This window comes from Carassius gibelio, chromosome B24 (genome assembly GCF_023724105.1).
Source record: "Carassius gibelio isolate Cgi1373 ecotype wild population from Czech Republic chromosome B24, carGib1.2-hapl.c, whole genome shotgun sequence".
Taxonomy (NCBI): domain Eukaryota; kingdom Metazoa; phylum Chordata; class Actinopteri; order Cypriniformes; family Cyprinidae; genus Carassius; species Carassius gibelio.
In genome coordinates, this window is record NC_068419.1 from 22,027,872 (window position 1) to 22,041,377 (window position 13,506).

The 13,506-nt window shown below is 35.9% G+C and overlaps 1 protein-coding gene across 2 annotated transcripts in view; it reads right to left on the bottom strand.

Annotated features, from left to right (window-relative positions):
- Positions 1-13,506, bottom strand: part of dpp6a (dipeptidyl-peptidase 6a) — a 352,070-nt gene that overhangs the window by 324,897 nt on the left and 13,667 nt on the right. The gene's annotated exons all lie outside the window — the stretch shown is intronic.

Consider the following 13,506-nt stretch of genomic DNA (forward strand, 5'->3'; position numbering starts at 1 on the left):
CTGTTTTACCGATGTCCATAGTACGTTTCTGGGTCTGAGAACATTTAATATACAACTTTTTTCAAATAATCCTGAAAGAATCAAAACTATTAAGCAGCACAACTGGGGATTGTGGGTGGGCTCAAACCCCTGTCCCTGCCAACTTAATCATCAAAGAAAAAGTGCCCTTTCAGTCAGATCCAGGTGCCCTCGGAAAGCAATTTGCACTAATCTAGGTAGATTGCGCTGGTCATTATGGAAGATGTTGCGTCTGTGTTCTTTGATGTGCACCTTGTCAGTAAATCACAAAATGTTCCCCTCACATCGGTGCTTTTATTTCGGTCACTGTTAAATGTAACCTTTTTAAGAAGTGTTATGCCACCCGATAAATGATATGGTGCACCCAAGCCAATGGAATATAATATATTTATTTATTTAACACCCCTACCCATCCCCATAAAAACAGCATGGAAGTGATCTCACACAGCTCTGACAGTGTGTGCACACATCTATGTGTAGCAATTCATTTACATTTGAACTTAGGACCGTGAAATTGCTATAAATACAGACTTTTTTTGTATAATTTGATGTCTGTGCAGTGCTGCTTTAAGTCAGACACCTATTGTGTTTTTTTAGGAGACACATAAGAGGTGTTCTTTGGCTTTATATGATATAATTAAATTTACACAAATTTTTGCAACATCAATACAATATTGTGCCTAATATATACCATGATAGTAATCTTTTTAAGCTGCTCTAAATAAATATCACATTTGTAACTGGTCTGTTTTAAAAAAATGCTGGGATATCACTTCACGTAACCCTAGAAGAGTGATTACTGATAGGCTGTCAAAAAAAGAACATTCTACAGAATTTTTTCTTTTACCTGTATCTATGGTCTGGATAGGGCACCTAGCCATGACACCAGCCTGATCTGAACGATGAAAATACAATAAGAGCCAGTATAATTAAGAAAGTTCAAGCCGACGTGATATTGGCTGCCTTCATATTTCCTATTAACATGACAGTCTCTCATTACCGATCCAGACAGCTGGTCTAGGATAACACCTCACATCCCCATTTAAAAGATGTAGTGCAAAAGAGAATATGCTTTATGGGCTGCTACTGGGAAGATGTACAGCTCATAACTGATCCTGAAGGTTGTTTCTGGGGCGACTGAAAAGAGCATCAATCAATTCATGTAATCTCATGGACAGTGCTTCCCGAATGCAAATTACCCTCACCTTTACGCATGCTTATCCAAGCACCACACTTATTTCAAAGGTCTCGTAAATAATTAAGCATCCAGCTATATATGTCAGGGGTGAAGCAGACTATTTAAAAAAGCTGTCTAAACCAAATCTCTCCAAACATTGGGAAGTTGAGAAAAAGTCCACATCTCAAGTGAAAACATCTGCAAACAAATACTGCTAAAGCTCAGAATAAATTTCTTGGTTCCAAGCTGTTTTTGCAATGACTCTAAGGCAACTGGAGTAAAGGTGATTTTTGGTGGAGTTCAATTCCTTTCAAATTCAGAGGGTTTATAATACATGGAAAGCCATTAGCATTCTCTTTCATCTCAAAGGCAGCTGCTTCGCTTGTGTGTGATTCCCAGAAGTATTAGGTTTTAAAAAAAGTTACCATCACCTTTACCCAGGCACACAACATTTTTTTTTTTTTTTTAATTCATATGAGCCATGCATGCCACAATAAATTTATATTAAATACTTCATATATGGTTTTATTATTTTAAAACTATTTTAGTAAAACAAATTTCTTAAAAGTGTCCAAGTATTGTTTTGGACCACTTTATTTAATTATATAACTCACAATAGAAACACATATGAAAGACATTCACAGCTAAATAAGTTAGACGATTTCACTGACATTGACTGATCAATGAATACAATTACATATACAGCAGGCCACCTTTATGCTGCAAACTCCCTCAAGATCTGTGGTGACATAGATAAAATGCCTCTTCACTTTTGATAGAGTGTCAATTGCTCTGGAGCGAACACCTGTCTCATTATTCTCCAGATGACAAAGCTCTCTTTGAGTTTTATGAAATTGTTCACTAGTTGTACATCAATTAAATCAAGGCATTGATGTCTAACGCTGCAAGGTCTTTCACCTGCTCTGGTAAGACATTTAAAATCACCAGTCTCTTTTCTACTTATTTATTTTATTATATATAAAATAAAGTAAAACGTGTTATAATCAGCTTATTTGATGCTGGCATGTTTGCTCTGCTTGTGTAATTTATTTATTTATTTAATTGTTTTATGTTTTATTAGAGCTTTCCACTTGATATAGAACAACAAAGGTTCATAGTCATTAATCATAATCAGTCATCATTAAATATAATGGCTTTAAAACAAATAACAATAGTAAAGTGTACATTGAGCAATATCAAACACCAAAGCAGAAGAACTAAAGTGAAATAAACAATAAAATAAGAAAAATAAATAAAAGGAATGAAGGAAGGAATGACCGAAGACGACATTACTAAAATTAGGCCTTTACATCTATTAAAGTGAAAACATGCTTGGCCATGCAAAATATTCTGAGTATTCTGATTTATGAATATGCTATCTACATAGAAAATAATGACATTTATTATATGTTATATTAGCATCTCTGTTGAAATGTTGTCAATAGTGTGTTCTGACTTAATATTAACATAATTTACTCAGGATACCAAACTTATTTGCATTATTTAATAGAAGTATAGTCTTAAAATGCAACAATAATTAGTGGTTTGTTCTTTCTAAAATTGCATTATATTTTAGTGACATTTTATTTTTGACCACATGCCTCAAAGGTTTTTTTTATTTTTTATTTTTTTTATAGGCTTTTAGAATTTTTAGGATTTTACTATTAACTTCAGACAAACTTGTTCAAAATACAACTTTTTGGCATAAGAGAACTGACTACAAATTAGGTGGTGTAGTGCATTGATATATGATTGCTAAAAAAAGGACTTTTATAGACATTATTAGACACTTTGCACACTGACCAAAGTATTTGAAATGTAACAGGGTTATCAGTATATACACAAATGGTTATTTAAAAAAAAAAAAAAACCTGTAGAACACAGTCAAATCAAATGAAAATTACAAAAACATCAGCAAGGCCATATCTACCATAAACCTCAATACTCTAGTCTGGTTTAGTCATAAGCATTAAAGTACTGTAAATGGCACCATTATGCCAAGATCAAAAGATTTGCCTGAGGCCCTCACAAGGAAAATTGTTGAAGCTTATGAGTCTGAAAAGGGATTGAAAGCCATTCCCAAGATATTTAAAATTCATCTTTTCACTGTACGTAAATTAATCTAAAAATAAAGAAAGTTTTAGACCAACGGCAAACTATCCAGTCTGGGCTGCAACACCAAATTCACATGAAAAGCAGAGCAGAGAACACATTTATTTTTCATTTATACAGTGATTTGTTAAGGCACACCTAAATCTATTGATATTAATTGATTGATTTATTTTCAAACTTGATGTAACAGGGTTGATATATATGTAGCACTTATGTAATAATGATAAATAATTATTGGTGCAACCATACTGTATATTTAGAATCTCAAAAACAGTTTAAGAATCAACCACTGACATTTCATATTTGCTGAGCATTAATTCAAAATTTCTATTAAGAAAACAGCAACCTAGGAACGATCCATTTGTGCTTCTGTAACCACACAAACATTCATAATGTAGTCATGCCACTCAGTGATTTAAAAACGTCTGAATGCGATGATTTTACACCTATAAAACCATTTTTATGTCCCAGTGCATGGCATTCCTTGTCACTTCCAAATGACTGCTCATTTGCACTCTAGTATGACATGAGTACGGTTTAAGTGTGGTTCATACTCAACAAATCATTTCTTTTAACGGCCATGGCCATGTGGGTTGTCTCGGCCTGCACAGAGGGTTATTTGCCAGCCATTTTCAAATAGTCAATAAAACACTCAGCTGCAGTTAAATGAAGATGGCTATGCTATAGGCAGCACCGTGCATTTCAATGAAAGGATTCCTATTCCAAACACTCTGAGTTGAGGAAACACTTGGGGAATGATATTTGAGGTGAGACCAGGGGACAGTGTGAATGCTGTCCAAATATTTAAGCAGAATTTGTCAAATGCATCTGATATTCCTACTGAGCATACTGTAGGTCAGAATGAACGTTACTGCGGGATAATTCATTCACTGTGCTTGTTTAGGCTGCCTTATGTACTGTGTGACTGCATTTAAATGGTTGACACTTTCATTTTGAACACTTCCTGAAACAGTCGAGTGTGTGGTGAACGGCTGTACTTATTACCTGTTGTTTATCAGTCATTTTCAAATTACGTTAATTAGGTCAGCTCTAGCATTTCACAAAGAAGGATCAGATAACCTGAAATATATCTTTGATCTTTTTTTATAATAAGAGAGGATAATTAAAGATTTAAAAATGGTTCTTAGGCTAATTGGATAATATGGCTTTTCCTATGTGTTTTTTTTTTTTTTTTTGTCCAAGTATGTAGTGCCTCATATAAACAAATGATGATTGCATGTGTTTTGCAGAAAATAAATAATGATTTTAGCCTGTAAGCTGAAAAGTGTGTCATCCCCTCTGGATGTGACTTGAACCACAGCAGTGAGTTCCTTTCCTCGAGCTGGAGTCGACTTGAGAGTGTGTGAAATCACTGGCAGATAGACTGTCATGACCTCAGTGTTTAGTGAAGACGGCTGTTTACTCAGAGGCTAGAGAGATCTGTGTGACTCATAACACTCCTGCTGTCAATCACCTTCTCACAGAAAACACTCTGAAATCAAATTAAAACTGCAAAAAATGACAGATTAACTGATGGACAGACAGACTGATTGTGACCAGATTTCTGATGGGGACATTTCTTATTTTAGTGGCCCAAATATTGGCAATCTCACTCTTGTAATTTTGAACTTTGGACAAACAATGCATTTAAAAATATTTTAAACATTCCCTAATTGTATTTAAAAAAAATTAAAGTTACGTGAGAGGAGGCAATGCCTCCATCGTGATATGATCAGATATGACTTGTTATGTTGTGGTTCATGCGATAAATCCCATCTTTTGTGTTTGTGCAAATTCTGCATTCATGAATCAGTCTGAATGAACAATATAATGCCATTAATGGGAAGAATCAATAAAAAAGTAAGTAAACAACTCACACACTTAGATATATCCACTTTGTTACATCAAAATAAGACTTAAAAATGGCATGAAAACATGAGAGAAAACACAAAATGGGAGTTTTTAGTGAGCAATCAGCTTGGTGAAGTAAATCTCTTCGTCTGTGAGCAATAGTTACCGAGCTCTGATGACTGATGACCTGACAAATTCAAAAATAGTTAAAAGTTAACTATAAAAAAGAAAAGCTGAATATGAGTTCACAAATAAAATATGTAGTTTAAATTGTTATGAATAAATATAAAGGCTTCTTTTCAACCCTCATTCTAACCCTCTTTCTAAATCTACCTGTTTTAAGGGATCGGTCTTTAAGGCTTGTCATTAAGATGCCATTAAAAATAAACCATCCACTTACTCTAGTATCCTTCTGATATCTGTACAAAGACATGAGCGAGTTGTTTAAACCAAACAAAGTGTCAAAGTGAACGTTCTTTCAATCAATTTGTCCTATTGATGATAGACGAAGTGCGTGGACTGTGTCAGAAAGCGAGTGCTCATCTTGTATACTGTATCCAGTGTGGACAAGATAGCAGAAGTCATTGTAATTTCTATTTTATTTCAAATGTCAGCTGTTAGGCGACTGCATGGCCAGTGGGTCGGTTCTGTGGTAGCAAGATTGACTATTCGTCAATGCCTTGCTCTCGATGCAATGCTTATACAAATGTTTGTGCCTGGGTGATGTCAAACGAGCCGTTTTTGGAGCTTGATTAAATAAATGCTTTGTTTATAATGAGGAGAATATTTTAAGCTATAAAACTAACAGGACTTTTTAATGGTACAAAGAACTCTTATATGCCAAAAGATCAAGGCAAATTTGATATCTAATGTCATGATCACTTGTAAATATATAAAATATATTTTTTTTTGTTTTGTTTTCTGGTAAATAAGGATTTTTTCTTCTCAATTCAGAACACCACCACACTCCCCTGATGCAAACAGTATTACTTTAATTTAACACATTTAGTTAGTATACATCCGTGTTAATGTCTCTTTTGATAATTGATGATAATAGCACTCTGATCTCATCCAGGTTATGTTCTTCGTGGTTTAAATACACAACCAGTATATTTTGTTTCCCCAGTGTATTTGAATGCTGTTTTGAATTTGCTGTAAAACAAGGACAAATCCACAGACAGCCCCAGAAGGACAGCAAAAACCAGAACTGATCCTAAAAAGCAGGGATGTCTGGTTACTTTAAATAGATGGACAGATAAACAGACAAACAAACAGATCAGTACAAGTTCTTGGAAGTGTTCTCTATTTTTGCTCATTTGGCCGGAGCACCTGTTTTATGCTTTATTACAGTAGGTCCAGAGCTGAGCCACAGCAGCTGATCAAATAGCTCACAGAAGTGCTGTTGCAGCAAAATCTGCAAGCAGCAGTGCACACATGCAATAAATCACATCGTCCGTCTAGTGGTTTTACGACAATATCGTCCCAGCGGCAGTCCACCAAAGCAGCGATGCTTCTCATCTTCTCTTCTCTGCTCTCTCCCTCGAATAAGTATCACCTCCATCACCTTCTCTCCCCAGCAGCGATCCGCATTAGCTTACAAAAGTGTCACTAATCACTATTAATATGAGGCAGGAGTAATGTCGGGCAGGAATTCATTAGGCAGAGTTTATGCAGCCGATCCTAAGGGTTTGAGGCCACAATCAGTTGTGTTTGTCAGACTGTGGTGATGGTGGTGAGCTGGTGTGTGACACAGCCATATCTAGTAATTAAAAGCTGCCTTCTTCTTTCTTAGTCAAAGCTAGAGACAATGAACCCAACCTGGGCCTGACCTTAAGCTTGCCGCGATAGACTGTGCTGACGCTGATACCAGACTTAAAGGGTTAGGTCACCCAAATAGCAAAATTATGTCATTAATAACTTACCCTCATGTTGTTCCAAACCCGTAAGACCTCCATTTATCTTTGGAACACAGTTTAAGATATTTTAGATTTAGTCCGAGAGCTCTCAGTCCCTCCATTGAAGCTGTGTGTACGGTCTACTGTCCATGTCCAGAAAGGTAAGAAAAACATCATCAAAGTACACTGTAATGAATTGCTGTAAAAATTACAGCATTATTTTACAGCCGCTGACTGTTTTTTAATAATACAGCATATTGCTGTAAACTGCAATGCATTCTGGGGTCACGTGTGGGTCTGACTCAAATTTACAGAATTTTGCTGTAAATTTCAAATCTTCAGAGCCGCATCAACAGTCAAGGAGATTAACGTTAAAGGCAAGAGGAGTGATTCACAACTGTGGTAAGTGACTTCAGTTTTTTATGTTTCTTGTTTGGTAGTTTATAGTATATGAATGTATCTAGGTAACCCCAGATTCAAGCATCATCCGTCCGCGGGACGCGAGGCAGAATTGCACGGGGTTTCAGTAGCGCGGTCGCGGTAGGATTTCACACATCCCCCGGCTATGGGCAGAAAATCTCTGGGTTCCTTCGTTATGAATGACATGTTTCAGTGCTAATAGTTTATATTCACGGTAATTTCGTGTTTATCAGCACACTTTGCCATGATTATTTTATGATGTAAAAACTTTGCACAGGCAGTCATCTGTTAACATGGGCGTCAAAATAAAACGCGTTTCTAAAGCCTTGCGGTCAGTCAGGGCCGCTCACGGAGGATGTGTGTGTGTCATATAAATTCTCAGTGGTGCTCTTCCAAGAGGTTAACGTAACCAGTGAGATGTAGATTTTTTTTTTAGCCTTTGCTAACTTCAGGTAACGTTAATGTGAAAACTTTAACATATCTGTTTGATATAAAGTCTTTGTATAGTTAGCCTAATTTATTACCTTAGGGCGACCAAATAATTTTTCCTTGAAATTATTAAATATGCTATTTATAGATATGTGTCTATATTTATGTCGGCAGGCAAATCTTGTGTGTATTTTTGCACAAGGGTGCACAAAGGCACCTTATCAGTGCGGTGACACTTGAACAAATGAACTGATCATGCGCGACACTGTCCAATAAACAAACGAGTTGACTTATTGTAGTTGTAGAATAGAGCAAAATGAACGAATCTTTTTTCGAGTCATTTCAAATGAACGAACAACCCGAAGGTTCAGGAAGAAAAAACAAAGTGCTTGCAGTCTGTTTCACATTAGGAGGCATTTTGTTGCATAATCGATCCACCACTGACCATGTGCAACTATGGAAGCTCAACTTCCATTAAATGGACTGAAAACGCTCAAGTATAGGTCTCACAACGCTTGCTCTGCGCCAGTGGATACACACAGTTATGTGCATGTCACAGACTGCCGGGGATGCACTTCCGCGTTTCAGAGATCTGCCTTTTACTTTCCGTCAACATTACAATTTATTAAAGTTTAGAAAATTGATTTTTGATATTTGTGAATCAATTCAGAATCGTCTGCTTTTGCATTGCGATACGTTTAAGAATCACATTTTTATCCCACCCCTACTAAATATAGGATATAAATGTAAATGTAAAAATCTGAAAATACAAAAAAAAAAAGTAAAAAAAAAAGGAATAGGTATTAATTACTATTGTGATATTGATTGTTTTAGGAGACACTTTGACAAGTGGGCACTGAATGCTGAGTATTGAAGGCGAGGTGGTGTGTGAGGGCACTCAGCCCAGTTTCCTGTCTGGCCTTGCCACTCTGTTTGCTGCTTATTACTTGTTTAATCTTGAGTACCAGGAGGAAGCAGTGTGTACCTTGGAGTTCATTGCTGAACTCCAAGGTACACACTGCCAGTTACTGTAAATTTTACAGTAGTCTTAATTTACAGAATTTTACTGTAATTGAGAATACTGGCAGGCAACCCTGCTGCCAGTATTTTACTGTAAAATTTACAGTAATTTTTTAACAGTGTAGTCCATGTGACATCAGAGGGTCAGTTAGAATTTTTTGAAGCATCGAAAAAACATTTTGGTCCAAAAATAGCAAAAACTACAACTTTATTCAGCATTGTCTTCTCTTCAGGTCTGTTGTAAGAGAGTTCAAAACACTGCAGTTTAGTGATATCCGGTTCGCGTACGAATCATTCGATGTAACCAGATCATTTTGAACCAGTTCACCAAATCGAACTGAATCATTTTAAATGGTTCGTGTCTCCAATACACATTAATCCACAAATGACTTAAGCTGTTAATTTTTTTTTATGTGGCTGACACTCCCTCTGAGTTAAAATAAACCAATATGTACTGTTTGAGTAATTCATTTACTCAAACAGTACACTGACTGAACCGCTGTGAAGAGAGAACTGAAGATGAACAATACGAACAATAGAGTGACTCGTTCACGAGTCAAGAACCGTTTCTGTCAGACGTGTCCGATTCGCGAAACGAGGAGCTGATACTACTGGAGGAGCTAAAGTTACGTAAAAGAACAGACACTACAATTAAAAACTGAATGCAGCAGCTCAATGCAGCGTGCCGAATGACAGTCGCTTCACACAGTTGAGCTGACTGGCAAGAGTGAGGTGAGACAGCCAAGACGATGACAAATGATTTAGTATCCGGACAAAATGCAAAAGCGCTTGTCTGGCAATATTCTTGATTTTGAAAAACCTGTTGACATTTTCTGTTTATCTAAGGTGATTTTGGAAGTTTTTTTTTTACTTTGCTTCTTAAAGGGGGGGGTGAAATGCTCGTTTTCACTCAATATCCTGTTAATCTTGAGTACCTATAGAGTAGTACTGCATCCTTCATAGATCCAAAAACTCTTTAGTTTTATTATATTCATAAGAGCAAGATAGTCTGTACCGATTTTTCCCGGAAAAATACGACTGGCTGGAGGCGTGACGTGTGGGCGGAGCTAAAGAATCACGAGCGCGAATAGGCTTTTGCGTTGAGAGCATGTGGAAGCTGTGACATTACCCAGGGCCGTTGAAAAACATATTAAAGGCTCTGAAATTATCGTGAGGGAAAACCCATCATCCAAAACAAACCATGGCTTACAGTCAGATTCAGCCGTTTATTTATGATCCAGAATCAGATCCAGAGGCTGAATCTGAACGAAAGCAGCAGCAGCAACGACTCGCTCCGAGCGGGGCTCGAACCCGGGTCTCTGGCATGGGAGGGGACGCACTAACAAGGAGGCAGAGATATTTGAAGCAGTTTTACTCACCGCCTGCGGTTCCAACACACGATCGTGACCCTTTTTCCTTGGGATTGCATCATCCTTAAGAAATAAACGATACGCAAATCCGTCGTCAAACTGGGCCTTGTTTGTAAAACAAGCATCTTCGAAATGCAGGGAACAAACAAAAACACTTGCACAACTCCGTTGATGCTCTGTAAAAATAAACTCCATCCACTGGTCCCTTAATGCTGTTTTTTTTTTTTTTTGGTAATCTGTGCAGGGTTGTCTTGCCCTGGCAACCAAAAACACACTCCTTTTGTGACATTTTGCGATGCTCTCGCTCTGATCAGTGACCGTCTGTTGTGCTCTCAGTGCTCTGCTATACGGGAGCGTGCGCTCTTCCGGCAGAAGTGCCTCAGGACCCATATAAGGAAATTCCGCTCCATCTAACGTCACACAGAGCCATACTCGAAAAAAACTTTCCGAAACTTGTGACAAACCGGAAGGAGTATTTTGGGAACAAAAATACTCATTCAAACGTACAACTTAATTTTTGAAACTTTGTCCATGTTTAGCATGGGAATCCAACTCTTTAACAGTGTAAAAAAACTCAGTATGCATGAAATAGCATTTCACCCCCCCCTTTAATTCATTGATTCCACATTGTTTGCTGATTTTCACTTTATTTAAACTTTGTTATTTATTTTATTTTTCATCAAGGTGCATGCCGTGCTTCCAAGCTTTTACTCTTTTTGCTAATAAAGGTTCTACTTATATATTTGGTTATATATATAGCCTACCTGTATATGTATACCTGTTTAAAATTAAAACTGAAAGTAAAATCCGTGCTTTTAGGCTATATAAAAGTGAAGTAAAGAAAGGAAAAGAGGAAAATTCAACCAAACTAACTGAAACTGAACAATTGCTTTACGACGAATTGCCGCTATTTGAAAAGCGAGGTAAGTGAAGAAAAGCGGGAATACCCCACCCCCACTGTGATACCGGTGTGGTCGCACGTCGATTAACCGGTGGGAAGATTTCCTCACAATCACAACCCTACCTGACCTGACCCAAAACCCTTCTAACTGACCATCACAGCCAACAGTAACCATGACACTTATAGGATTAAAACAGCTTAGATCTGGAATCTATGGCAGCTTTCATTACCATGTGGCTGTTTAACAGACATGTCAAACAACCAATCACGGTTTGTTTCATTACAGTGTGTAAAACTCTCTGAAATATTTCAAAGATTCTATGCTGCCAATTTTTAATTTCACGTACTTTTGAGAATCCTGCGTTTAGTTGATCCTGATAAGCACTCGTCATCACAGTTGTAAACAAGATTGTTTTCTTCTTTCATGAGGAGGTTTAGTGCCACGTTATCTTTGTTTCCAGGAGGAATGTTAAAGAACATGACACACATGTCTCCCAGAAATCCAATATAATTCTACCAATGCAATGGCCACTTCAAAACTCCAAAAGTGTTTCCACTTTTATGTTTCATATGCATCAGAAGTTTAGCCAACGGTCTATGGCTTTCAATATATGGGAAAAAACAACTGAAACTTTTTTTTTTTTTTAGCTTGGTGAACTATCCCTTCAAATACATTCTTTGTGCTTGCTAAACATTTAATTTCAAAACCATGGGAACTACTAGGAACTTGGTCTTCCCTTTGCTAATTTTTAAATTGGATTATTAAGTAGTCTCATTTATATTCCAAGTCATCAGGACGCTGATTGAGACTATTAATACTGCAATTATGATTCTGATGAATATGATATGATACCTGGAAAAAAAGTTCAAGCAAAGAGTTTGCATGTATATGAACTGTAAAAACCTGAAAATGTTGGATTCAGTATTTCATGCAGCACTAAGATTTGTAACTAATTCCAATTGTCGTACTCATCATTGCAGCTTGTATGAGAGTGTTGGTTGGCCATCTCTGCACAATCACAGGCTGGAGCACTGGTATATTTTTCTTTTTAAGGCCATACTTTGTAAACTGCCACCTTAATTATGTTCTCCTCTGACTCTTAAAATCACTACCATGAAATCTTAGATCATATGGGCAAATCATGTATGATATCCCACGAACGCAAACGTTCTTCGGTGAAAGTGCCTTTAAAGTTTTTGCACCTTTTTCCCGGAATAAATTTCAGAATCAGCTAAAATTGTATTAAATTGTATTATTTACAGACAATGACACAATTTAAAATGAGGATAAAGGACTATTTGAGTACTAAATGCACATGTACTGTTACTGAGTGCTTTTTTTTTCTTTCTTTTTTTGTTAATTGTTTGTACATGTATTTTTCTTTATTTTTCTTTTTTAAATATGGAACTATTATTCTACTGTCTTGGCCAGGACACCCTTGAAAAAGAGATTCTGAATCTCAATGGGATTATTTCCTGGTAAAACAAAGGTAAAAAAAATATATATATATATTATATATATATATATATATATATATATATATATATATATATATATATAAATTCTTTTTAGAAAATCTTAATCTGTAATACTCTCATATAGTAAATTAACATATGTTTGATTAATATATATATATATATATATATAGATATATAGATAAATAATAATCAAACATGTTAATTTACTAAATGAGAGTATTACAGATTAAGATTTTCTAAAAAGAATCAATATAATAAAACAAAATAAATATTGCATATGCATGAAATATATATATATATATATATATATATATATATATATATTTTTTTTTTTTTAATATTAAGCAGTAACTATAAACTGGCTGCATTTATTTGATCAAAATACAGTGAAAACAATAACATTTTGAAATATTATTACAATTGAAACTTTTTGCTGTGATGGCAATGCTGAATTTAGTCAAATAAACTTATAAAATAAATAATTCTAATACGCTTACTTGGTGCTCAAGAAACATTTCTTATTATTGAATGGCAGACATTCAGAACTTGCCATGTATTCTGACTGTTCATATTAGAAATTTTCCATTGCATTATACTAAATATTTTAGAAGCATCGCAATGGCATGTCTCAGCAGAAAGAGTCTGAATGTCCAATCCCTCATTAGTTGTTATGGTTGTGGTTGATAAAGAAAAAAAAAAAAAAAACTCTGACTCCCAGCTTTTATCGCTTGTCGCTCTATCAGGTTGTATCTGGTTAGGACACAGTGTTATTTGACATGCAGAAAGTTGCTTCACTAATTAAGTGCCTGAGCTTGTGAATTATAAATGGTCTTC